Source organism: Pleurodeles waltl, chromosome 12 (genome assembly GCF_031143425.1).
Source record: "Pleurodeles waltl isolate 20211129_DDA chromosome 12, aPleWal1.hap1.20221129, whole genome shotgun sequence".
Lineage (NCBI taxonomy): Eukaryota > Metazoa > Chordata > Amphibia > Caudata > Salamandridae > Pleurodeles > Pleurodeles waltl.
Genome location: NC_090451.1, coordinates 431,014,983 through 431,040,018, shown reverse-complemented (window position 1 = coordinate 431,040,018; position 25,036 = coordinate 431,014,983). Strand labels below are relative to the sequence as shown.

Genomic DNA, 25,036 nt, shown 5'->3' with positions numbered 1-25,036 from the left:
GAAGACTTATCAAATAAGTTCAGAGTGCGTGTAAAGCAGGCTGGTAGGGTGATGCTGTGAATGGTCTGATTCCCCAGTCCTGCTTGTGAGTATTCAACTGAAAATATTGACACCGCTATTTAACAGAGAGGCCTGTATGACCCACAGCTAGATGGATCTATGTGGGTTTTAATATGAGTTTAAGGGTGCGGACTCCATCGTCATAACCCTGCACGTGTCTAGAAAAGTAGCAAGCAATTTAGTCAACGAAGGAACCAGAAATTCAGCATAGATTTTGGAAAAAAGAAATACAGATATCTTCCGGGCCAGCAGTCTGTTGCTATTCGGAAGGGATTTTATAGCGTGCCTTACTTCTTCCTGTTTCTTTTTCATTTTTCGTGGACTTTTGGAGCCAGGACAATTAGGACGACGGTGTACACCACATAAACTGCGCATTTCTTCTCGCTTTGTAAGTACTCGACTTTAAAAAGGACTTTCAATTAGTAAGGCACCGTGCATTTTCATATGGGCTAAAGTGTTCTCGTGGGAAACCGTTGATTTTGAAGCACACTGCAAGAAAAGAACTATTAAACACTTCCGGTTTCGGATATCGAAGTGTTTCTGAAAGTCGGAGCATGGTGATGAGGTAGATGAAAGCGCCGTGTATATGATTTATACCATGAAGCATATCAGTTATGAGCCGTCTTCCTCTTTAAAGCCAGATTGCAGACGCTGCAAAAACAGCAAGGTTCAGTTCACATGGCTGCCTCTTAGCAACGCTTTCGTGTGCATTCCCGCGTTGGTCTGGAGTGTTTTCAAATCTATTTTTAGAGCAGTTGTAAAAGGATGCAAAATGTGACCACAGCAAAGCAACCGTTACACACAGAATCCACACGGAAATACGAAACGTGAGGCAGATGAAAGATCCGCTCAGGTTATCACCATATAAATAGGTTAAAAAAAAGACCAGGTACTCCAGAATTTTCAAGGTTAACTGAAAACATATATTTCTATAGGAACATACCTTGCGTTCGCTATACAAGATATATTCACTCAGTTGTTTAGCATCGAAGGCGCGCTGGGTCGAGATTACATAATTCTACAACTGTTGAATGCGCTTTGCAAAAAAGACATTTAGGGGCATATTTATTAGCCCCTATCGCCACCGTAGCGTCCCTTTTCATGACGCGCCGGTGGCGCAGTGCCCTGCGCCATATTTACAAGGTGGGGTTAAGCCACTTTTTGTGGCTCAACGCCACTTTGCAAATACCGCCCCTTCACACGCAGCCCATTGCGTGGAAGATGTGTGCAATGGGTGTTGCTGTGGGTGTGCCACAGCAGTGCCCATTGCATTTTGACACTGACTCAGATTTATGAGTTTTCGTAAACCTGAGGAAGCGCCAAAATCGAATGCCTCCTCATGGGTGGTGTTAGAAAGGCGCAACGAGGAGGAATACTTTTATTACGCCTCGTTTTTTGTTTTTTCTATGTGTGCTGCATTATGCAGTACGCATAGAAAGAGCAAAATGCAAGATATAATTGTTTATGTGCGGGAAGGTGTCCCTTCCTGCACATAAACAATCATTTCAAAATGACGCTCTGGTACTTTTGTGTGTGCTGCATTCACCATTAGTGATTGTTTATGTGCAGGAAGGGACACCTTCCCACACATAAACAATCAAACCCCTCAACGCAGACATCCTTGCACGATGGTGCGAGGATGCCTGCTTTGGCGCCAGGCAGCTCAATATAGCACCAGTGCGGGGACAACACAGGGGTGCGCCTTATTCAATTAAATAAGGCGCATCCCTGCATTGTGAAAATGACAGAGTAGGCGCTGCCAATTTTGGCACAGCGTCGCGCTCCGTCATTTTCTGTTAAATATGGGCCTTACTTTGCCCAATCAGTGCAAAGATAACATTTACATAGACAAATCAGTGCAAAAATAAAATTTACTCTGAGCTATAACTGCAAAATGACCTGAGAATCAAGCGACCAGTGAAACAAGCATTGGCAAAGGAAATAGCATGGTCTTTTTGTATAACTTGGTAGACCATATCCCATATCTGTTGCATACATGCCATTATTTTAGAAGAGGAAAGTGGGAGAATGTTTTAAAAAAACTGGAGAATGTATTTGTCCCGTTGACGTCTGTTGAAGTGTCAATCAGATCTATTGTCATGTATGGAGCTTGCAAGTGTTCTGCTGCAGGATCAGGATATCAGAAATGCAACATAAATTTTTTTCATTACCTCCAAGGAGCACAAAGAAAGCGCTATAGCAGGCAGAAAGAGTGTGACAAAAATGTTGTTCACTGGCCTACAGGAGTAGGTCACTGGCAGTGCAATACCAGTCTCTGTCGGCAGAGGTGTTGGGTTGTTGCATGCCGGAATTAGGAGGCAGGAGATCAGCCTTGAAATCGGTAGGCTCCTAGCTGAATTGGGGGGAGGAGAGGGTGGTTGGCATGGATGCTCTTGCACACATCACTCTACCTGCTTACATACAAGACTGTGACACATGATGTCTTCAAACGTAGGAAGATAATAGTTGTGATTGTAATAGTGGAGAGGAGTGTACAATTGGTGACAGTTGTGGTGATGGTAATCGTTATGTGGTAGGGTGGTAAAGCTAACAGTAGTAATGGTGGTACTGGTGATGGTGGTTGTGTTGACAGTGGTGATAGTGTTAGTTCTCTCAGTAATGTCAGACTGGTACTGACTGCTACTCTAAGGTTCTGGTACTTTCATGCCCAGATGTTGAGGATTCTATTAAATGTAGGAGTCTGATTTACGTTTAAATAAGAATTTTAGTACTGTAGTAATAAAGACAGTGCAAAGTAGGAGGTAGATTTCATGCAGTCATGTCCATCCACCCAACACCTTTTTCATTGTGGTCCAAAAAACGAGTAAAGGCAAAATGAGACCGCAAACAAGAATTTTGAATCTCCACAGCAAAGCGTGGTTCTTGCAACATCATACATCCAGCTATCAAATATTCTTTTATATCACGTTGTTATTTTACTTGTTCATTTACATAATATCAATTAATTTCTGTGAAGGTAAGAGAAAGAACCAAGTCAAAACTGATATGTATCTGCATAATGCTTGCACACTGAGCTGACCTCCACATAAAGCACCACAAGTGTGCACATCTCATATTGTAAAGCAGGAATCAGGGCGAGGTGACAACGAAACTCTAGTAGAAGAGTTCTCCATGCGAGACACGGTAATATGAGAGCCCCATGTACCTATAAGGAGAGAGCCGGAAGTGCCTACTGAGTTCCTTCCGGTCCCACGGTATCCCAGGCAAATAAAGACAGCTGTGAGATGACATCAGCTGTGTAATATTCAGGGCATGTACACTCTGTTTTATCCTCTGGTACCGAAAGCCATAAAGGATGATGTTTCTAAAGTCGAAGCTGCTACCCCTTTACCCTCTGCACCGACGTTGAGACCATGAAGCAGGTTGGTGGTATTGTACAGAATGGTTACTAAAAATTACGTTCCCTTGGCTGGAATGTGAAAAACATGGCTCATTTGTTTTTATCAATGCAGCGTCCACGGGTCCGCCATTCGATCCTGAAAGGCCACTTGTGCCTGGAAGTGTGTCAGTAAGGCTTCTCTTTTTTCTGTGTTTGTTATGACAATTAGTTATGCCACCCAACATAGTAAGGTATGGTTCTTAAAGGAAGCAGTCCATACCCTTGGCCATGCTACTTACATTTCCACACATATTTCTAAGAATCCCAACAAGTGGCCTCGTTTTAAAAAAAAGCTTCTGTAGAAAGTTAACTTTTACATATTTTACCTTCAAGAATATCTGTATTTTTCATAAGGTTGTCCCTACGGACTTGGATTCCATCTTAAAAGTAATCATGAAATAAACCCCAAATCAGCAAATTTGGTAAACACAGCACCATATGCCCCTCAAAGAAGAATCACGTTAGGGTAATGCATATAAAATGTTGTAAAGCCTCCCTCCTGCCCACAGCCCACCAGTTCTGTGAACGAGTCATGCAATATCTCTTCTGTGCTGTAGTTTTCGGCTAAGGAGCACAGTATGCATATACACTGGGCCATATTTATACTTTTTGACGCAAAACTGCGCTAACGCAGTTTTGCATCAAAAAAATTAGCGCCGGCTAACGCCATTCTGAAGCGCCATGCGGGCGCCGTATTTAATCAATGACGTTAGCCGGCGTTAGCCGCCGGCGCTGCCTGGTGTGCGTGGAAAAAAACAACGTACACCAGGCAGCGCCGGCGTAGGGGGATATGGGGCTTGGGCATCAAGAAATGGGGCAAGTCAGGTTGAGGCAATTTTTTCGCCTCAACCCAATTTGCGCCATTTTTTTTCACTCCCAACCCCCATAGAAATGACTCCTGTCTTAGCAAAGACAGGAGTCATGCCCCCTTGCCCAATGGCCATGCCCAGGGGACTTCTGTCCCCTGGGCATGGTCATTGGGCATAGTGGCATGTAGGGGGGCACAAATCAGGCCCCCCTATGCCACAAAAAAAACAAAAAAAAACACTTACCTGAACTTACCTTAATGTCCCTGGGATGGGTCCCTCCAGCCTTGGGTGTCCTCCTGGGGTGGGCAAGGGTGACAGGGGGTGTCCCTGGGGGCATGGGAGGGCACCTCTGGGCTCCTTCAGAGCCCACAGGTCCCTTAACGCCTGCCTTTTGCAGGCGCTAAAAAACGGCGCAAAAGCGGCCGTACGTCATTTTTTTTGACCCGCCCACTCCCGGGCGTGAATTTTGCCCGGGAGTATAAATCCGACGCACATGCCTCGGAGTCGATTTTTTAGACGTGAACGCCTACCTTGCATCTCATTAACGCAAAGTAGGTGTCCACGCTAAAAAATGACGCAAACTCAATGGACTTTGGCGCTAGACGCGTCTAACGCCAAAGTATAAATATGGAGTTAGTTTTGCGTCGAAATTGCGTAAAAAAAAACGACGCAATTCCGGCGCAAACGGAGTATAAATATGCCCCCAAGTGTAAGCCATTAGCGTGACGAGTGGTGATCCCTTCTTTCCCTCAGAAGCGTTACTGATTCCGTGAGTGTCCATCAGGCTAACCACAGCTTCTCTACACGTTTGCACGGTGACGTGCACACCTTTCTTAAAGGAGCCACTAAGCTGATCTTAAAGGTGGACATATACACAGTGACGTGCTTGTCATTCCTTAAAGGAGCAGGTACAATTTTAATAGTGGGGCAGCACAGTGACGTGCACACTTTGTTTATTAAAAGATCTGCATATCCAGATATGCAGTGATGTGCACACCTTATATCAGCCCGCACAGCAGAATAGTGAACGTATTAAGCTCATCTGCATGTTTTGAGGCTTATTGGCACAGCGCAGTTATGTGCACACCTATCCCCCCCCACCAAAGAAAAGGAAACACTACACCATAGTGGTGTTGTATGTTCAATATATATTGCAGTGATATATGTCCCTTTTTCAAAATGGATCAAATTTCTATGACAGCACCACCATCCTTTTTCCCTCAACAAGGAACGCCAGTGATCAAGTCATAAGATTGGATTGATATGTTTTAACAATTATTTGCTGGCTTTGGATAGTGAAGACTTTAGCTTGGAGAGAAAGAAGGTGATTCTTTGTGAAGCTTCAAGAGTATTTAGGTTAGTGCTGGAAGCATTAGATAATGGTGCAAAAATATCTGATGTTTAGAGAGAAGTCAGAGTCAGATTAAGAAAAAGTTTTGCAAAAGTAACAAATGTGGTGATGGCCAGGTATACATTTTATACACAACTGCAACTCAAGGGAGAAACAATTGATGAATTTGTTTCAAGGTTGAGAGAGTTATCTGTGAGATGCCAATTTGGTTGTATGGGTGATGAAATAAGAGATCAACTTATCATGCAGTACAAAAGTAGGAAAATACAGGAGCAGTTGTGGGCAGCAAAAAATCTGACACTGAAAGACACCATTGAAGTGGCAAAAGTAATTGAGGAGTATGAAGGAAATAAGCAAATGGGCAAATAGTATTTAGGAGACATAGGAGAAGTGGCTGAAATTGGGGAAGAAGTTAGTAAGGTTGGCAGTAATGAGGGAGCTGAAGGAAAAAATACAATTCCACAGAGAACTGGTGGAAATAAATTGACTTCTAAATTATGCAACAGATGTGGTAACAATTCTCATGGGAGTAAAGATAAATTGTGCTATGCTATTGGCAGGGAGTGCAGGAAGTGTGGGCGCAAGGGTTATTTTGCACGCATATGCAAGGAGTGGTCTAAATCTAAGGTAGTGTTACATGTGAGGAGGATAAGGAACTGATACATGACCATATTTTAAGCTTGTGTGAAGAAGAAGGCACTGAAAGGAGAAAAGCGAGACAAAAGGTGTTCTTCACCATTGAAAATAATATTGTAGAGCTTATGGTAGACATGGGTCGAGATACATAATTATTCTTAAGGATATTGTTTATGATAAATGGCCGTATTTGAAGTTACATCCAAAATATAGCTGTCCAGGGGGATATCAAGGTAAAGAAAGTTGATATACTCGGATACTTTTCTTCGACCACGGAATTCAAGTCTTATGAAACTAATGTAAACGTATACATTGTTGATAGTAGACCACCAATCTTAGGATGAATGCATCAATATGAATTGAGCCCTAGAGCACCTGAACAGATAATGATAATAGAAGATTGCTGAGTGGAAGAAATTTTGAACGAGGTGAAAGAAGTGTTTCAGGAGGAGTTTGGTGAATTAAAAGAGTATGTACATAAGATCAGAATGAAACCCAATGCTATGCCTGTAAAGTACAAAGTTAGGAAAGTCCTGATTGCAGTTCATGAGAAAGTTGGTAAAATGTTGAATGAGATTTTGAAAGAAGGGGTCATTGAATCAGTGGAAGCTTCGAGTTAGATATCACCAGTGGTAATAACTCAAAAGCAAGATAGCTGTTTGTGTGAACCTTCGTAGTGTAAACCAGAATATAATTACAGACAACTTTCTGTTGCCAAACATTAATGAATTATAACTTTTGCTCAAGGGGGCAAGTACTTCTCAAAGTTGGATTTGAGGAGTCCTTACCATCAAATTCGGTTGCATGAACATTACAGAGATATGACAGCGTTCATCACCATGGAAGGGACTTTCGATTTCACAAGAATGTAATTTGGCTTATCTTCTGCATGCAGTATTTTTCAATTAATGATGTCGCACATATTTGAGGGGTTCACTAATATAATCTATTTCCAAGATGATATTTTGGGGTATGGAGCTACTGTGGAACAACATAATCAAGTGTTGAACAAAGTCCTAAAAAAAAGTGGTTTAAGTGGATCTGATTCTGCGTAAGTAGAAATGTGTGTTTTTATACAAAGAGATTGAGTACTTAGGTCATACTATCCCCGGAGATGTAGTGAAACCAAAGAAAGAAATTAGGGGGTCATTACGACTTTGGCAGGCAGCAGAGGCTGTCCACCTAAGTCCCACGGGCCCTATTACGAGTTACGAGTTTCCCGCTGGGCCAGTGGGCGGAAACTGCATTTCTGCCCGCCGGCCCAGCTGGAAACTCACCACAACATTGATGCCGGCTCATAACGTTGCAGTGCATCGGGTAGGACAGCACCCGTCGTGCTTTTCGCTGCCCACAATTCGGGCAGTGAAAAGTGCGATTAGTAGCCCTATAAACATGGCTCAGACCTGCCACTGCAGTGTGTGTGTGTGTGTGCAGTTTTAAACTGCCAATTCGATTTGGCAAGTGTACCCACCCTTTTCTTACATGTAAGACACCCCTTAGGTAGGTCCTAGGTAGCCCCATGGGCAGGGTGCAGTGTATGTTTCAGGTAGGACATATACTAATGTGTTTTAAATGTCCTGACAGTGTAATACTGCCACATTTGGTTTTCATTGTTGCAAGGCCTATTTCTCTCATAGGTTAACAATGCAAAGCCTGCCAGGACCCGAGGTGCTTATCTGGATCGACGCATCTCTCTCCTGCGGAGAGAAGAAACGACCCACGCCTAACCGACCGAAGGAGGAATGACGCACAGTCTCCCTGGTGGATGAGAAATTGACGCATCACTGCCCTTTTTCGACGCACACTCGCCCTTGCGGTGTTATTTTGATGCTACCCAGGTACTTTTGAACGCTAACAGTGTTATTACTGCTTTACTGCTTTTTCAAGGATTTAAGACTCTTTTTGCTTTTTAATTCATAACTTGACTTGTGTATGGTGGATTTTTTTTGTTTTGGTCTAGTTTTGTTTGGATAAATATTTCCTATTTTTCTAAACCTGTGTTGTGTCATTTTGTGTTTTCACTGAGTTACTGTGTGTGTTGGTACAAATACTTTACACCTAGACTCTGAAGTTAAGCCTGCCTGCTTGTGCCAAGTTACCAAGGTGGGTGAGTGGAGGTTAACTAAGGGTGATTCTCCTTTACCCTGACTAGAGTGAGGGTCCTTGCTTGGACAGGGGGTAACCTGACTGCCAAACAAAGACCCCATTTCTAACATTCAGTTAGCCAATGAAGGCCATTTGGAGCAGACTATGATGCAAAGGAGTGTGAAAGAAAACTTCCGGTGACCAGGAATCAATGCACAAACTGCCCAGTGGGTAGAGGGTTGTGTTGCTTGTAAGGAAAGTGAAAAAAGACCTTAAGTTGGAGCGCAATCAAAACTGAGTCACATTCAAGATCCCAAAGAGGTTTGACTCAACGTATGTATGAATTTTATAGGTCCACCGGCATGTGTCAAACATGGTGAGAAGTTTGCCTTGGTTTAGGTGGATGTATATTCCATGTGGTTGGAGGTAAAATGTATGAATGAGGTGCCTACATTTAATATCGTTAGGACGTTGTTAGAACTTTTTTTTAGGAGAGAAGGCTTTCCACACAGTCTGATAATGGATAATGGTACCCAACTAACTTCTAATGAATAAAATAATTTCTGATGACACATGGTACTAAACATCATCGTCCCGGTTTTTATAACACCCATGCCAATGTTATTGTGGAACAGATGAATCGCATGATGAAGGGTACCATTCAATTAGAATGACTAAATTGGTCAGATGTTGTGGAGGCAGTTCAGGAAGCCCAAGGTACATAACTGGACAGCCTGATTTTACGGCAGCTCCTGCTACGTTTTTCTCCACACCAGCAAATGCAGTTCAGCAGGTCCTTGTAGAAGGAGTATCCAACCTTGTGGAGCCCTTGTCAGCAACAGCCTGCAGCCTCGCTCTGCTGGAGATTGTCAACTTCTATAAAAGAGATTAAGGGCCTGATTTAGAGATTGGCAGAGGGGGTTACTCAGTCACAAACCTGACTGATGTCCCATCCCCCGTATTACAAGTTCCATAGGCTATAATGAAATTGTAATAGGGCGGATGGGATATCCGTCACGTTTGAGATGGAGTAACCCCCTCTGTCAAACTCTAAATCAGGCCGTAAGAGCCTGATTTATGTACAGACAGACAGCCTATTGTTCTGCCAGGGCCATGCAGTAAATTACCTTGTTGCCCTTCTGAGGGACCCCAGCTTCTAAATTAGGCGGGTCCCCGGTGACAACACCTCCTCCTCGGACACCTGCGGTTGTCTTGGCCCACAGAACATTACCTTCACAAACATTTTTCTTGAAGTCCACATGTAAGTGTCAAACCACTCTCCATCACAGTCAGCCACCACTCTGGGTCTACTGATTGGATTTTTACTGTTTTGGTGTCAAGTAATTTATTTAAATGTACTCTATTTTTCTAAATTGATGCGGAATTTGTATAGTCGTGTTTTCACTTTATTACTGTTTAAGATATCCATAAATAATTTACACATTGCCTCTAAGTTAAGCCTGACTGCTTTTTATGCCAAGCAACCAGAGGGTAAGCACAGATTAATTTACTGAGTTTTCGTGGTTCATCCCGACAAGGATTGTGGCTGTTGCTTGAGTGGGGTTTCACCCACCTTCAACCAGCAACCCGAGGGTAAGCACAGATTAATTTACTGAGTTTTCGTGGTTCATCCCGACAAGGATTGTGGCTGTTGCTTGAGTGGGGTTTCACCCACCTTCAACCAGCAACCCGATTTCTCACAGCTGGGGCATCTTCAGCACTTTTAAACCCAAGGGCAATTGTCAAACCAATAAAGATCAAGATTCAACAAGCTCTACTAATTAAGTAGGGTAAAAATGGGGATATGCAACTTTTGTACCTAATTGCCTCTCCATCGTGACTGCAAGAGCACCATTTGGGCCTGTATGTGTCTCTCAGTTACAAGACCATACCCCCTAAATTGGAAGAGGTCGCCACTGTTGCAAAAGGCTGTATTTTCTCTCATTCCATCTCTTGGAAAGTACCATCTTTCTTGGCAAGTTACCCCCAATTTCTACCTATTTGTCAGTATGTTTTGCCTGTCTCACTGGGATCCTGTTGGTCAGGACCCCAGTGCTCATAGTTTGTGGCCTAATGTGTGTATTGTCAGTAGTGCTTAACTGTGTCACTGAAGTTCTGCTAACCAGAACTTCAGTGCTTATGCTCTCTTTGCTTCCAAATTAGTCACTATAGTTTAGTGACTTCATTTACCAATTCCAATTGGCACACTGGACCCCCCCTTATAAGTCCCTAGTATATGGTAACTAGGTACCCAGGGCATTGGAGTTCCAGGAGATCCTTTTGGGCTGCAGCATTTGCCACCCATAAGGAGCTCAGACAAACCCTTTCACAGGAGTGCCACTGCAGCCTGCGTGGAATAGTGCACACACTCTTTCTCAGCCATTTTCACTGCACTTAAGTAACTTATAAGTCACCTATATGTCTAACCTTCATTTACTGAAGGCTAGGTGCAAAGTTACTATGTGTGAGGGCACCCTTGCACTAACAAAGGAGCCCCCAACCTGTCCAGGGCCAAATCCCCGGACTTCGTGAGTGCGGGGATACCGTTACACGCATGCACTACATATAGGTTAATACCTATATGTAGCTTCACAATGGTAACTCTGAATATGGCCATGTAAGGTGTCTAAGATCATGCAATTGTCCCCCCATTCCAAATCTGGTATTGGGGGGCAATCCCATGCATCCTGGTGGCTCCACCATGGACACCCAGTACTGCCAAACCAGCTCTCTGAGGCCTGCACTGCAGCTACAGCTGCTGCCACCTCACAGACCGGGTTCTGCCCTCCTGGGGTCTGAGCAGCTCAGTCCCAGGAAGGCAGAACAAAGCATTTCCTTTGGGAGGAGGGTGTTACACCCTCTCCCTTTGGAAATAGGTATTACAGGCTTGGTAGAGGTAGCCTCCCAGAACCTCTGGAAATACTTTGAAGGGTACAGAAGGTGCCCTACTTGCATAAGGCAGTCTACATCAGTTGAGGGACCCCAAGTCCCTGCTATGGCGTGAAACTGGACAGAGGACTGTCCATCACTACCCAAGGGGTGGTGCCCCGAGCTCCTCCAGTGTGTTCCTGGCATGAGCCATCTTGTTTTCCAAGGTGTGAGGACACTCTGGAGATCTCTGAGTGGCCAGTGCCAGCAGGTGATGTCAGACACCCCCCCTGACAGGTGCATACCTGGTTAGGTAGCCAATCCCCTCTTAAGGCTATTTAGGGTCTCTCCTGTGGGTTCCTCTTCAGATTCAGCCTGCACGTTTCCACCAGGAATCCTCTGCAACATCTGCTTCAGCTTCTGACCATCGAATCAACCGCAGACTGGTCCAGGAACCGCTGTAACTGCAACAAAGTATCTAGAAAGGCTACTGTGACCCTGCAACTTCAGCTCCAACCATCAACTGCAACAGTTTCCGAGGTGTGCACGCTCTGAGGACTCCCTGCCTTCACCCTGCACCAGAAGAGATGAAGGAATCTCCTGTGGAGTGACGGAGTCACTTCCCTGCTCCAGCAGGCACCTTCCAAGACGATGACCGGTTCTCTGGGACTCCTCTCCTGGCAATGAGCATGCCCCCTGGAACACAGGTGGTGGACCCCTTCAACCCTAACAGTCCTAAGGTCCAGCTGTCCAAAGAGCTTGCCTTCCCGGTTTGAGACAGTATTCCTGTGCACCATGTCATCTCTAGCTCCTGAGGCCTCTGTGCACTATTTGCAAGAATCCTTCATGCACAGCGTGGCCCAGGTCCCCAGCACTCCATCCTGTGATGCACAACTCACTGAGTTGTTCTCCAGTGGCGTGGGACCTTCTTTTGTAGTGCTGCAGCAACTGCAATTTGCACCTTCTTTGTCCCCATGTCCTGGGACTCCTGTGGGTGCTGCCTGGTCATCTGTAGGTTCCCTCCAGTGTTGGGAGCCCCCTCTGCCTCTTTAGTCCGAGTTGAGGCCCCCAGGTCCCTTCTGGGTCCGGGGAGCACCATTTTGATGCAAATCACAACCTTGCTTGAACCAAGGCTTGTTGGACGAATCTAGTGCTGAAACTTGACTGCATCCAACATCTCGACATGGGACATCTCTTGCATCATGCAGGAACCGTCAGCTATCTTTCTTGGTGCTCTTCTGCAGACTTCTTCTACCCGTAGAGTCCTCTTTTGCACCATCTTCTAGGTTGGCAGGGGCTCCTGTCCTTCCTGGAATCTTCTACGACTTCTGGACTTGGTCTACTCTCTTCACAGATCTTCAGGTCCAGGAATCCACCATTTGTTGCTTGCAGTTTTGCTTGGTTCTTGCAATAACTCTTATCATGACTTGTAGTGTGTCCTCAGGAAACTTGCAGTACTTTATTCCTACTTTCCTGGGCTCTGGGGAGGGGTATTTTACTCACCTTTGTGGTTTTCATCACACTCCCAGCACACTACACTTGCCTAGGAGGGAATTCGTGATTCACATTCCACTTTCTTGGTATATGATGTGTGTTGCCTTAGCCCCATTGTATCCTATTGCATTCTATTGTATTTTATACTGTTTGCACTATTCTGTGACTATTTACTTACCTGATTTTGGTCTCTAGTGTAGATATTGTGTATAATACTTACCTCCAGAAGGAGTATTGCCTCTGAGATATTTGTGGCCTTGTGTCACTAAAATAAAGTACCTTTATTTTTGGTAACACTGAGTATTGTATTTTGTTGTGTATAAGTACTGTGTAACTATAGTGGTATTGCAGGAGCTTTGCATGTCTCCTAGTTCAGCATAAGCTGCTCTGCTACAGCTACCTCTAAACAGCCTAAGCTGCTGGAACACTGACTACATTTCACTAATAAGGGATAACTGGACCTGGTATAAGGTGTAAGTACCTAGGGTACCCACTACAAACCAGGCCAGCCTCCTACACCATCCACATCAGTTGCTATCATATTTTGTATATCTTTGGAGTACTTGGCTTCAAGCACTTTCTATCCTCCTGCACACCATGGCCATATAAAGTTTCACCTTTATGTTAACAATGCATCCAAAGGGAGTGCCACCAGGAGCAAAAGTAGCATTACTCAAAGAGCTCAAAAGAACTCTTTCGGACACATTAATTATTCTTTCAAACCTATACATGAGGCTAAAATAAAAAAGATGGCTTTTCTATTAGCTATCACATCAGCAAGGTGTTTGGGTGAAATCCAGGCCTCCTCTGTGGAGCACCACTAGCTCATGTTCCTCAATGGCTCAATTTCTAAGTCCACCCTCATTTTCAAGGTTCTGACAAATTTCTACATTGATCAGCTAGTTGTCTTTCAATATTTGTCATCTTCGGTTGAAAAATCTCTTTATTAGTTGCACATGAGAAGATGCCTCAAGTTCTATGCTAACACAATCAGACCTTCTAGGAAATGATCTTAGGGCCTGGTTACAACTTTGGCTGTCTTGTCACCCCCATCACGGTGGTGTCGGAAATTCCAACTAGGCTGTCTGCCAGCCGAATTACGATGTTATTTTGATACTGACGCGATCAGCGCGTGACTCTACCACACTCTGCGAGGCTTATCATGGTCATCTTTGTTACTTGTTACTTTTCTCATGATTGATCTACTGCAATTTCTACACCTACCAATTTTCCGGAACTCAAGTTCATTTCTCCATATCTACATGTTGTCTGCAAATCCTAAGCCTTGACAAAGTCTAGAAGACGAAACACGTGTCGGCTTGTTTTGCTGTATGAACTTGTGTTATTGCATGGTCTATTTCAATTGGAACTCTGACCACTGTTTTTCATCTGCAATAAATATCCAGTATCACCTGTTTGCCGGACTTCGACTCAATTCCTGAAATACCACTTGGACCAATTACATGGAGTTTTTACCTTGGGTGTGCCCTGGCCTTTGTGTTTTCATTGTATAGGCAACCACTCACTTTTCCGGAAGTGTCTGGTCCTCTGACACCCGTGGTGGCACGTGTATGGCTGGCCTGGCACCCATGACTACTTGCTATTCATAAAAAGACTTTTACAGATGAACAGTAGATAAACCTACGTTGATGTGCGAGCACCTCTGGCATTCTCCACCTTTTTCGCTTTGTCTTCACAAATTACGATGTTGGCGGTTTGTTGAACTAAAGACTGATAGAGTCCCATCGGCGCCGCCAACCATTTGCTGACCATCTTGGTGGCAGCTGAGGAATAGCAACTGTCAGAGGGGAGTGCAGGAAAGGGGACAGCCGTCCAGATCACAATGTGCTTTCCCTTCGAGGCGACTGTGGCAGGGAGACTACCTGCTTTGAGATGGCAGAATCTAAGGAAATTAGGTGCTAGCTCCCCCATTCCTTTCTTTCCCTTCAGTCTCTGACCTGGACCCCTTCGTCCAGGGCCCCCATTCACATCAGCATCTCCACCCAAAGAAAATGGCCCAAAAATCCAGGTAAGTACCTTTCGCATTTTTTGCGATTGGCTGGACTGTGCCTATGTGGCCCAGACTCCAGTAATGGAATGCTACTTATACGAAGTATTTTTACATATGTGCCATGCATATGTTTGCATTTTGGAATTATTTGGTCAAAATGACACATATAGAAAAATATACCTTGCATTGCTGACCATGTCCACCGCCGTCAGAACACCGCTGGGCCAGTGGTAACATTGTAAGATGGCGGGAGGGAGACCACCGGCTCAGTGGTTTTCTTGTGACTGCCACCATGGTGGTACAGCAGTGCAACTGCCAAACTTGTAATCAGGCCCTTAGATTTTTGTCTGCTTTGGCCACTTTCAAAAGAGGCATGCACTTTCTAAACAATGCATTGCTTGCAGGACTGTGACCTCTATAATTTTCAGTTATAATAGAACAAGGAGTCTCTCCCATAAAACATCTCTGAACATTTGAGCAGAGGGACGGCAGGTACAGAGGCACTTTTGTGGACATTTGTAAATCTGCAACATCACATACGTGCTGCATTTTTACAAAGTACTTTTGCTTGGACATCCACTCCAAAGCAGAGTACAGAGGGGTAGGTGGTGCTCAGGAACCTTAACCTATTTCAAAAAGTGAGATTCATTCCCATCTTCCTTGTTGCTTTCTCACAGTGCCTACTACTAGTTTTAATTCAAAGCATATTCATCCATGATCCTTTCCCCCGTGGAGTTATATTTTTTTTTAACTTCTACACTTGAATTTAGAACATAAGACATGGTTGCCTAGATGGTGAGTGAAGTTCTAATCATCTCTGTGCCATTGTGGCTAGTGTGCACAGAAACAAATGAGGACAGACAAGCAAAGTTTACCTTCAAATTGATTTCTTTGTGAATGGTAATATAGTTTGAGAGATATCTCATTTCTGTGTTCCTTAGGCTGTACCCTCATTCTTTGTGACTATATGGTATCTGTAGCCTTCTAGGGCTCCACTGCAGCAGATCCACTTTGTCATATGCTTTTCTCAGAATGTAAGTTTTCTGTCTTTCTCTTCCTTCTAAACATGAAAAAGATAAATATGCCTATTGACCAATTTAAAGCTCTCTGAAGCTTCCTGGAGCCTGGTTTGCTCCAAATAGAATAAAAAATGAAGAATGAATGTATGCGTTTTACATTACTGCCTGGTCGTGGTTTTGTGTTTTATTCAAATAGAAAACCTAAGAAAGCTTTAGATTTTTTTTTGTCAAAACCTTTCCCGATAGTACAAATCTTGCACCCAGGTTTGAGCTATAATGTGAAGTTCCTTTACTCAGTAGGGCCCTTAAGTTCTTCAAAGAGTGGGTACTTCCTGATAACTGTTTATGTTAGTGCTATCCATGCAGTCTATCCTCTGCGGCTATTGGGCCAGAGCCATGAAAGGGTTTTACTCATTCAGCATCTATGAGTAAATACATTGGTACATAAAGAATTACGTGCCTGATTTAGATAATGGCAGACAGGTTACTTTGTCACAAGAGTGATGGATATCCCATCCACTGAAATCTAAATCATATAGGAAATAATGAGATTATCTAAATCTGACCTATGTCCTATACAAAGCCACCAAATCCAAGATTTGGATTGTGGATGCAGGGCATTAATGTCTTAATTGAGGATCAAGTGCAACCTCTAGAACAGGAAGTCCTATCTTTGAAAAATGTCCTTTGTTATGACGTGTTGGCTCTCATTCTACCAATGAGACTGCTGGATTCGGGCGGTAGCACCACCAGGCTGTGGGAAACTTAGTCCAGTTCCATAACTTGTGTTAACTGTTGGCCTAACACTTTTAGCGAGCTAGCAGTACCTCACCTTCACCTGGAAGTGGCAGTGATTTGTGGTAGCTATGCGCATGACATTCTATCTTCTCAGGGAAATCGTGGTGTAACAAATCTCTTCCTTTTCTCTCAGTTACCTTCCTCCCACACATGCAAAGACAAACAGAAGCAAAGTTTGGCTCAATATGCTTTATTGAATCAATTGCGTTCTAGATATAAGTGTATGTACTGCAATGATTAGGATGATAAAACATAATAATAATATTGAGGAGATGAGAAAAGGGAAACATAAAATAAGTCCCACCGTAGTGTCAAAATGCTTGGTGTTCGAATTCCTACTTACACCACTAAAATACTATGGGGCATATTTATACTCCGTTTGCGCCGGAATTGCGTCGTTTTTTTTGACGCAATTTCGACGCAAAACTAACTCCATATTTATACTTTGGCGTTAGACGCGTCTAGAGCCAAAGTCCATGGAGTTAGCGTCATTTTTTAGCGTGGACACCTACTTTGCGTTAATTATATGCAAGGTAGGCGTTCCCGTCTAAAAAATCGACTCCGAGGCATGTGCGTCGGATTTATACTCCCGGGCAAAAATCATGCCCGGGAGTGGGCGGGTAAAAAAAAATGACGTACGGCCGCTTTTGCGCTGTTTTTTAGCGCCTGCAAAAGGCAGGCGTTAAGGGACCTGTGGGCTCTGAAGGAGCTCAGAGGTGCCCTCCCATGCCCCCAGGGACCCCCCTGTCACCCTTGCCCACCCCAGGAGGACACCCAAGGCTGGAGGGACCCATCCCAGGGACATTAAGGTAAGTGTTTTTGTGTATTTTTTTTTGTGGCATAGGGGGGCCTGATTTGTGCCCCCCTACATGCCACTATGCCCAATGACCATGCCCAGGGGACATAAGTCCCCTGGGCATGGCCATTGGGCAAGGGGGCATGACTCTTGTCTTTGCTAAGACAGGAGTCATTTCTATGGGGGTTGGGAGTGAAAACAAAAAGGCGCAAATCGGGTTGAGGCGAAAAAATTACCTCAACCTGACTTGCCCCATTTCTTGACGCCCAAGCACCATTTCCCCCTACGCCGGCGCTGCCTGGTGTACGTCGTTTTTTTTAACGCACACCAGACGGCGCCGGCGGCTAACGCCGGCTAACGTCATTCAATAAATACGGCGCCCGCATGGCGCTTCAGAATGGCGTTAGCCGGCGCTAATTTTTTTGACGCAAAACTGCGTTAGCGCAGTTTTGCGTCAAAAAGTATAAATATGGGCCTATATTAGAGCACAGCAGTGTTAGCCTTAATCTGCCCTTCAGAATCTCTAGGAATACACCATCCCCCATACCTGGATTTGGTAGTAGCAAAGAGGGCTGTTAGCCTACTGAGCGTTCCCTCTCATGAGGGCAGAGAAAAGACATCAAGTCTCAGCAGACAGCTGCAATGGAACAACAGCATGCAGAGGCAATCTTCTGGCTGGAACGTTCCCTTTAATGTATAGGGGGCACAGAGATGTTTTATAATAAAACAACTAATGTTATAGGAAAACTGCCCTGATGTAAAATATGCATGTTTCCATGAAGTGGCAGAGATTGCGGTGTTCCATTTTTCTTCCTGGCAACACATTGGAGACAGCCTTGAGCAGAGCACAGAATGAGAATGTCAGAGTACAAAGAATGAAAACTGTTTCTGTGCTAGAAGTATTCAAGATAACAGGAAATAAAACATTACAGCAGAAGAGAGATTCTGCTCAGAAAATTAAAATGAGTTACAAATGGACTAAAGGGCACAGGCTGGAGGCCTATGGCTAAAATAACGTGCCCATAAAAAGCTGCTAAGGTACCCTCATGACAGTTACACTTCAGGTTAAATATGTGTAAGCAAAGCGTGGCAGCTATATATCAGCATGATAAGCTTGATAGCAACTTTAGTTGCAATTGCACCATTTCATCAAAATCATATTGTAGACTGTGATACATTAGTGCACTTCTTTTTTCCTCAGCAGGCTAATGTTTGGTATAAGTGCCAGCTTTTGGACGATGCAACAGGTGAGCAACAGGCGCCAAGCTCGAAGGGGTGACCTTTGCGTGACAGGCTGTGGAGAGATAAGAGAAGTCTGCAGAGCTCAATGTGTGCCTGGCAATTTTCAAGGGATAATAAAAATGACATGATAACTCTGGTGGTTGATACTTTTGAGTGTGAGATCTGTTATTTGTCTCGTCACAGACTCATGATAAAGTAGCATGGAGGGTTAATGTTTCTCAGAAAAGCACAACGTGTAGCATGAAGATCATAGATTTTTATTTCGTGTACAACTCAGTTAGTTACTGCTTTTGTTGCAGACATCTTTTTGTTACTTGGAGTTTATATGTTACAATCCTTCTAACATAACACTTTGAACTATGAACTGGCATCAAAGTGCAGAGTGCAAATTGCAAGGCATAGGTTTTATTACCTTATTGTCTTTTCCTAAATCTTTTGTTATTCAGAGGTTGCTAAAAAGGATTCCTTTACTAGTAATACAGTTTACAATTTATGAGCTTGACACCCCCAAATATTGTGTTAGATTTCAAATCCGAAGTTTATAGGTGGACCAACTGACACTTTGTGCCTGGTTTGTAATTCAAAAGTGAACTGCTTAAAGGAGGCATACCAGGGATGGTATATGGGCATTCCTATGCACCCACAAATGGATTTTAATACTAATCTCTATATACTAACTTTGGTGGAAAGAAAATTGCATAAAACTACAGCTGCTCAAGGAAGGTGTGAAGTTACTGAAAATATTTATTTTCTCCAAACCGTTCCAAGCTGCACCATACAGTTCACATACAAAACGGTAAATAATTAAACTATGTCAAAGCATTTAATTTTGTGCTGAAAGTGTACCCTTCCAGTATAAAACCTTAGCTTGATATTATCCATATGTTTGCATGCAAAAATACTCTTGCATTACAGTGCAAGTGTGTGTGCATTAGTGCAAGGCAGTCTAAGGTATGCCAGCAGTAAAAGAGAGAGCATCAGCACTGTTAGAAATGGGCTTTCTGGTTGACTAGAGTATGCACCTAAGCCAGGCAGAACCCACCCACTCAAGTCAGGGCGAGGGAGTTACACACCCAAGATAACCCCTGCTCACCCGCTTGGTAGCTTGGCATAAGTAGTCAGGCTTATCCCAGAGGCAATATGTGAAGCATTTGCACAACACACACAACACACTTGACACACTATCCCCACTACAAAGGAAACACAACACCAAATTTTATAAAAATCAACTGTATTGTACACAACATCATTAGGCCAAACATGTCAGTAATACCCTGCTACCCAAGCAGTTGTCAGGACATTACAGAATACTGTTACTCTGCAGAAACCAGCAGTAGTCACACATAACACACAGGTTAATCATAATTCTGCATCATAAGAGATAGTCAAGAAAAACATTACTATAGAAATGCACTTGTCATCAAAGTATCATAAATGCCCATACCAGGAACATTAGGAAATACATGGCAAGTCATAAACACAGATTAGCATACATGTCTATAACAGGAACATTAGCAAGCATATGGCACATCATAAAAAGAAACAGGTTAGTATAACATTTCCAGCATGTCTATAGAAGGAACATTAGAAAAGCATATGTCCAGTCTCAGGAAACATATCAGCCTAAAAAGGCCCCAAATGATTATGTTGTTACCTAAAGTACCTGTCTTTATACCTTGGAGGCACCTTCAGTGCCACGAGGAAAGAATAGGGAGCCCCCGGCACTCCCCCACACCAAAACGGGGGCCGTTTTATGGTTTGGGGAGGGGGCGGCATGCACCCCCTCCAATTTTATACAGGGACCCCTCCTGGGGCATGCGTTTCAAACCGGACGCCTACTATTTCTGTAGTCCCCCCTCCCCCTGGGCCATGACAGGCCCTCCCAAGGGGGGCAAAGCCACAACCAAGACAAGGGGCCAAGCGGTGCCTCTGATGAGGCTTCCACCCGCCCCACCCATGACTCTCGTGGGGCCCACAAAAAGGGGCCCAGCAGTGCAGGGGGCCTCCAATGAAGCTCCTGCCCCTCCCATGGCTCCTGTGTAACTGCCGGGACCTCGGTGGAGCGAGGTTGCCTCCTCCCTGCTCAGACGGCACCCAACATGGTGGGAGATCCACAGAGCAGCCCGCCCGGGCCCCAGCAGTGAACAGGCCAAAGTCAATGCCTGTTGGTACCCGGGGACGCTCCTTGGGGTGAGCTTCGCCCCGGAGGCACCGCTAGATGTACAGTGCGCTTTCGACATACTCGTGTTTTGGAAATTCCCAGGTTGCGCCGGTGATTCCTGCACCCCAGCATGCGCTTCCAAAGCACAAGGCAGGTAAAAAGAAAGCGCTCCCCAGGTGCTTTAACAAATAAAGTGAGGCACTCTCCAGGCGCCAAGGCAGCAGGCAGAGCGCTTCTTCAGGTAAGGTAGATAATTACACAACTTTATATAATTGTAAAATGGTGACGCTGACTTGCTCCTATAAACACGTTATGTTATTCTATACTATATCATCGCATTTCCCCATCGAGATGCGGTGCTTTGGTATTGTATTATAGATAATTCATATGGCATATTTCAGTAGATGTTGTATATCTTTGAAATTATTACTAGATAGTAGACATTTTAGGGAAGCTTTGCCTCTATTGATTGTCTATATTGTTTCGTTTGTTTGACGTCTCACTGGTGTGGCCCTTTCAGGTTTTCAGTTGTCTGATGCATGCGGATGTTAAGGGCTTATTGCTCGCTCTCTGTTTCTGTATGCTGTATATTGTTTTGAAAAATGACAATAAAAAATATACCACACAAAAAAAAAGAAGGCGCTTCTCCAGGCACTATGCAGGCAGTTGCAGGGGTCAGGGGCCACAGCACCCAGCCCCTGGGGGGCACAAAGGTGGAGCCCAGGGTGGCAGGGCCCAGCAGCAGGCCAGCAAAAAGGAGATGCAGACCGTGGCAGTTCCTCCAAGTGACTGACCAGGTCACAGGTCAGCACAGCAGCAGCAGTCCAAAGTGGTTCCTGGGGAGTCCCTCCAGCAGCATTCTATGTCCAGTTACAAGCATGTTCAAGTCTCCAGAGTGTCTCCAATTGTGGGAAAAATCCCCTGTACTTATACTCAGTTTTGCAAGGGTTTAACAAAGGGCGGAGAGGAGTTTCTGACCAATTACAACTAGTTCCAGGAGTGTCCCCTCTCTCCTCCAGCACAGGCTCCAGTCATCAGTTGGGGGTAAACGAGCCCTTTGTGTGAGGCCAGGGTACAGCCTTTACAGATGCATGTGTGCCCAGCCTCCCCTTCTCTCAGCCCAGGAAGACCATTCAAAATGCAGATGCACCTGTGTGACACCTCCACCCTCCTTGTTATGATATTAACTATTTACAGTTGTAGTCCTTAATGTCTTGCAAAGTTAAATATTTGAGCTCAGCCCTTGTCATCATTTGTGAGCCAAGTGGCAGTTCAAAGACACCCTTGTTAAACTCCGAGACATTGGTCTTGCATGAGGTGCAGTAGAGCATGTTAATCCCAGTTCCTATTCCCTCCAGTGCTATGCAAATTAATTACTCACAGGAGGCGAGATTTCCTTTGTAGTCCACAGGAAAGAGGTTAAGAGTGGAGAACTTCAATTCCTGAATACAAAAAAAGAAGGGAATTTTCCGATCATTAAATCAATCAACAGCTTTCATGTGTACTTTGTGTTTTGAACTTTGTGAGTGGTGTTATATGAAACTCAGTGTGTTTGGTGCTTTCTTCTGTCTTTCTCCAGGAGTTGTAAACATAGTCTTTCAAAACAAAGTACATTTGTTGAATTTATAGTCCTTTCAGATACGCTGAACCTTGTTTCATATTCTCAAATAATTACCACAAACTGGTTGACTAAAGGAGACAAACATTAATGAATTTGTTATACTTTAGTCACAAGTATCAGGTAGAATCAACATCCTATAACTATAATTTCTATTCTGTTTTAATTTTGTTCAGTAACGTAATGTTAGCATAGGATGTCTTGAGGATCTGCGGGGTAGCAAATTCTTCCACAGAAAAATGTGAAAGACAAAACTGGTATATCATGGGGTCACAATTTAACTTAATTTATTGGCTACTTCTATTTCAGAATTAAGGATGTTTTATTTGTCATCTTAGCATCTAGATTTCAACAATAGTCACAAATTGTCAGAGGTCCGAAGCTTATAGAATATCCTGTAGTCCAAAGCAGAAAACACTGTCTACCAGAACCACTGACATAAGAACTATTTTCGTAACCGCACAAAAAAGCACAATTGCTAACTTCACTCGCTTGCCAAGAGGAGACACTATGACAAAGAAAGATAATTACATATATACCTTAGGGAGAGGTCTAGAGCCGAATTATTTTGTCTGTGCACGGTCCATTTACTGGTAACTCCTCTGAGGAGCAATAGCCTACGAAGAGTTCTTACTCTAACTCTTGAGGTGGCAATACGTCTAGCTTCCTTCCTCTTCTGTCACCCCACCTCCTTTAAAAACGTCTTCCCCTTCTCCAGGGTAGACCCCTAGGGTTCTCATGATAACCAGAATGAAGACATGAATCCATCACTTTGCGTATATGCCCACAGTAGGCCCACTAGAGTATCTCTTGGGACTGTCAAACACTGTGCTGGATTTGGGTGGCCACATAGCAGGCAGGTGCTACTGGGCTCCAACCATAGTGATTGCAGTTGTTACCACCAGTTTCCATCCTACTATGACTGCAAACTGGAAGAAGTACAACGTTTTCCACACTTGACTCTCAGGCTAGGGAGGGCGATCAGTCACAGGCTTTTCCAGTGTGGAGGTCAAAAGCTCAGAACTTAACAGCCAATCAACAGCTATAGAAACATATTGCTCAGCTTAGTGGTTATCTTTTATATAAAAGAAAACACTTTAATTTCACAGTAGGTCTCAATACCAAATTATTTGAAGATAAAGTAACACAAGGTTGTATTCTGTTGTGTTTAGTTGTAAGGCAATACACTTTATTCTTCCAGTACCCTTTCTCCCTGCTGGGCTTGGGATGTCATTAGTACAGTCTCCAACACACTAAGGGATTAGGCATCAATAAGGCAAATATGTTAATAATTTTAAATACTCTCACTGGTCAAATGTGCAATGCCATTCAATGTATTTAAACCCTCTGGCAAAGGTTTCAAGCTTTTGAGGCAGATACATCTGTGTGTGCTTGTCCAAGGTGCATGCTAAGCCCTGCATTTACCTGTCGATTATTGTTGCAGTTGTAGCAGTACAGCTCCCGCTTCCGCTCTCACAATGATAGTATCTTTCCTGTGGGAGGCTGTAGCACAACCTTCCTTCAGGACAGTGTTTGTTGGATGAAATTAGTGAAGCAGATCCGTGCAATATCTTTCATCATTGGGATAATGGCTTCTGTTACTGCTTGCCAAAAGGTGCTCAGATTCAGCAGTTGTAGCCTCCAGGCGGGTGTAGTGTCTTTGGCAATTGTGGCTAATAAGCTGATTAGAGTTTCCCAAGGTAGTACTTCATTTGTAAATGTCGCAATGCAACTCACAAAGGAACTGTGCAGAGACCACTACTCCTTGATGGCAATGGCGCTTCCTGGCTTTGCTGTCTAAGTTGTCATATGGATGATGTAGTGGAACACTGCATGTTGAACTGGCATCATAAAGTTCTTTAGAACATTGTAATTTGTACTCTGGCTGTCAGCTGTTGTGAAGGCTGGCAGGAGGAGGTCACGCATTGACAGGCTGCTTAAATGAGCATCTTACAGTTACTTGCTGAAGTCTCCTCAAATTATACCAGGCTGTGGATCATCACCCTGCCAAGTGACATCACTTGTGAGGGTTGTAGACCTCACATTATCCAGTGTGCCCACATCACATCTCTGGCAGTGTAGGAGTGTGGATTTGGTAGTGTTTGGGTTTGTTATAACCTGCTTAAGGTACTTTTTATTGCTTATGACTTTGATTTACACCCGCTAGTGTGATTTCCCAGGTGATACTTTGGAAGCAGATATGTTGCAGCAGATTGCAGTAAGCTCTTAGCGATCGTTGGAGTGATAAACGCTGAGTGCTACAGGCTTTGAAATAGAATCTTACCAGTTTGTGGTTGGGGGAGACTGACCATTAATGTGAGTGAAACTGTGAACTTTAATACCAGTGCAGTCTGTTATTTCAAGTGAGTGGGCTCTGCTGAGCTCAAGCCTCAGCATGAGTACAGAACACAGTGCACATGTCACAGCATCTGTTTATTAGCGCATTAAGTGAGTGCTCACCGCAATTCCATGCTCCACTTTCATGTCATGTGTAAACCATTAGCATGACTAGTGCCTATCCCTTCTCGTTGTCCTCAGAAGCATTGCTGGGTCAGTGCCTGTCCCTCAGGCTCACCACAGTTTCTCTGCACATTTGCACGGTGATGTGCACACCTTTCTTAGAGGATCTGCTAAGCTGATCTTAAAGGTGCACTTATATACGGTGACATGAACACCATTCCTGGAAGG

General features: G+C 44.0%; 1 long non-coding RNA gene across 1 annotated transcript in view; it reads left to right on the top strand.

The window, feature by feature from the left end:
* Positions 1 to 370: 370 nt before the first annotated feature.
* The window catches only part of LOC138267350 (uncharacterized), a 157,321-nt gene continuing 132,655 nt past the window's right edge, over positions 371 to 25,036 (top strand). The window contains exons 1-2 of the long non-coding RNA XR_011199780.1: positions 371 to 448; positions 7,894 to 8,094. This is a non-coding gene — a long non-coding RNA (uncharacterized lncRNA). The remainder of the gene's footprint in view (positions 449 to 7,893; positions 8,095 to 25,036) is intronic.